General features: G+C 45.0%; 1 non-coding gene across 1 annotated transcript; it reads right to left on the bottom strand.

Moving 5' to 3' along the window:
- Positions 1-2,684: 2,684 nt before the first annotated feature.
- Positions 2,685-2,757, bottom strand: TRNAF-GAA (transfer RNA phenylalanine (anticodon GAA)). The gene has a single exon. It is a non-coding gene; the product is annotated as a tRNA-Phe (tRNA).
- Between the last annotated feature and the right edge of the window lie 330 nt (positions 2,758-3,087).

The following is a 3,087-nucleotide window of genomic DNA, read 5'->3' as shown; positions in this document are numbered from 1 at the left end:
TGCCAACAGAGTTTGGTGAGGAAGTAACCTTGAGCGGGACTCTTTAGGGCTTTGTGACTATAAGCTTCTACCCCAAATAAATACTCTCTATGGAAGCCAATAGATTTCCAGTACTTTGCATCAGCACCCCTTTTGGGTGACTAACACAGAATTTGGTGCCACGAGTGGGGTTGTGCTTCTGCAATTACCAAAATGTTGCAACAGTTTTATAAATGGGCAAGGGGTATTTTCTGGAGGAATTGTGAGATGTTTGATGGAGAAGGCCTAGATTGCTGGACTGTTGGTAGTAATATGGAACCTAAATTTTTTTTGATAAGGCCTTAGAAGAAAATAATTGTGAGATGTTTGATAAAAAAGGCCTGGAATGCTTTGAAGAGACTGTTGGTAGGAATATGGATGCTAAATATACTTTTTATGGTCCTTAGAAGTAAATGATGAAACTTTTATTGGAAACTGGAGGGAAAGTGATCTGTGTTTTAAAATTGCAGGGACCTTAGCAAAATTACCTCCTGATGTTTTATGGAAGGCAGAATTTGAAAATGGTGAACCTGGGTATTTAGCTGAAGAACTTTCCAAAGTAAACTCAGGGAATGCAGCTTGGTTTCTCCTTGCAGCTTATTATAAAATGTTAGATGAGAGGGATAAGCTGAGAACTGAATTGTTGGGCACAACAAAACCAGACTGATCCCAGAAATTCCAAGCTACTGGAAATCAAGCCCCCAGACAACAGTGCCCCATTTGAGGAATTAACAAAACTTGGAACTTGTAAGTCAGGATTGGAAATGCATTTATCCAGGAAACACTCACGGAAAGTCTTACTTTCTTATGGCTTGGACTCCTGCTTCTTACATGCTAAACCAACAAGTTTTTGAGAGAGCTGTGTGAATAAAACCACTGTCAGTGTGGACTAAAAAGAACATGGATGGGAGAGATGGAAGGGAAAGTGGCTTTAAGAGGAAAACCATGGAAGCGAAGGCCAGGAATTAAGACATCTCCGTGGGCCAAGAGAAGGGCCCCACCCATGTGTACAGAGAGAGTTGAGTCATTTCGCCTGACAGTTTGCAGATGAAGAGACCAGAGCCCTGAAAAGCTGAGAAAGCCCACAAAGAAATGAGCCCCAGGGAGAGAAAAAAAACCATATGTTAGCCTACAGCTGAGATCAGAAGAAGCTGGGACCATGGAACCTTAGGAGGAAGAGGAAGGCTGAACCCTGGCAGAGATGGCAGCCATCTTGCTCCAACACAAGGTAATAGACTTTGGTGAGGGAAGTAACTTACTCTTTATTGCCTTGTGACTATAAGCTTCTACCCCAAATAAATACCCTTTATAAAAAGCCAACAGATTTCTGGTATTTTGCATCAGCACCCTTTTGGCTAATAATACACCCTCTCAACCCCATAAAACCAGAAGTTCCTACCCATGACCTAATACATAAATCCCAGCAGTGACTATGTTTCGTCTGCTAACCAACAACTCCCCACCTCACTAAACAGCCTATTCCATTTTCTAATGACTGCAGTTGATCAAAGTTCTCCTTTCATTCAAATCTACAGCACTGCAACTTCTACCCCTGGTTCCTGTCTCAGTTTCCAAGGAATACATAATATGAAAGGAGTAGCCTGGACCTCCATTTTCTTTACTCCACACCAGCTTGGTCTTGGCGTGGGTTTTGCCTGCTATCTATAGTAGTTGAAGCCTCCCCCAACCCTTCCCTTTACAGGAGAGCAAAGATTCTCAGAAAAATAGAGCACGAGGAAAAACAGAAGGAAGAGCTTGTTCACAAAAAGTCTTGGAAACGTCACTTCCAGAAAAAGAAGGTTAAGATCTCGAACAAGTGGATCTCAAAGGTTACCTAGATCAGAATCACCCAAGGACTTGCCAAAAAAGGAGTGCTGGGCGCCACCCCCAGAGCTTCTGACGCAGTTAATCTGGGGTGGGGCCTATAATTTAGATTATGAAAACAGATTTCCGGGTGATACTGATACTGATGGTCTGGGGACCACAATTTTAGAATCACTGATCTAGAGTCTAAGGTTATTTGGATGCAGGGCTGATTAATTTTATGAAACTGTCAAGCTGCCACTTCTTTACCTGTATGGGCAAGTAAACCTGTTGAGCCATCCCAAAGCCATTCGCAGAGCCACACAGAAATACCGAGAAGCTCACGGGTTCGGCTCACGGGTAGGGCCAGATAGGGGCGATTTGATTAAACAGCAGTGTTGGGAAGGGATGATTTGGGAAATGAAATTTGGGAGCAAGTTGTCTCTCTCGCCTTGGACAGAGCCCCGGAGCCTTTCTTTCGTGCGGGCGAAGCAGCTCAGGCGCAGGCCTCCGCGCGCGTCCCCCTCTCACACTCGGGGACGCGCCCGGGACCGGGGCTTGGGACAGGCAGCCGCCACAGGAACGGTGCTCGCCAGGAAGCGGCAGGACTTTCTGTTCCTCAGGTGGAGATGGGCTGCCATGGGCGCCAGGGGCCACAGCAGGAAGGCGCGGTGCCGCCTTCGATTCCTGCCGGGGGAGGCGTCCCGGAAGTGGCCGCAGTCCTGGGGATGGCTGGGAACGGCTATTTTGATTTGTCGTCAGCCTTCAACTCTCCTGTTTCTACCTGGGCTGAGATTAATGAGATTGGTACTTTGGAGAGAAGATCTTACGAAATTCTAATTTTAAAAAGCGAAAATAGCAACTGCCGAAACCCGGGATCGAACCAGGGACCTTTAGATCTTCAGTCTAACGCTCTCCCAACTGAGCTATTTCGGCGCTGCGACTGGCTTTGTTAGAGAAAACATTTAATGAATGACATAAACCTGTCTTGTTTATTTTCCTAGAAATTTAAAGCATTTCTTCTTCATTATATTAAATGGTTATTATAACACTAGTCTTTTGGCTTCCCTTTTATAAACCTGAGCAGGTGCAATGTGTAAGTCATACATTTTGTTAAATATAATCCAAACTTCTGATAATAATTAAAAACATTAATCACAAGAGACAGATTCTCATTCTGTCTCACTGTTTCGACTCAGTGCCGGCAGCCCCACAGAGCCCAGGTTCTCGATCACTGGCTCCTCCTCTCTTCGCGAGACCGAATTC

Source organism: Dasypus novemcinctus, chromosome 15 (assembly GCF_030445035.2).
Source record: "Dasypus novemcinctus isolate mDasNov1 chromosome 15, mDasNov1.1.hap2, whole genome shotgun sequence".
NCBI lineage: Eukaryota > Metazoa > Chordata > Mammalia > Cingulata > Dasypodidae > Dasypus > Dasypus novemcinctus.
Note: the sequence above shows the minus strand (reverse complement) of the source record. Positions and strands in the feature narration are given on the sequence as shown.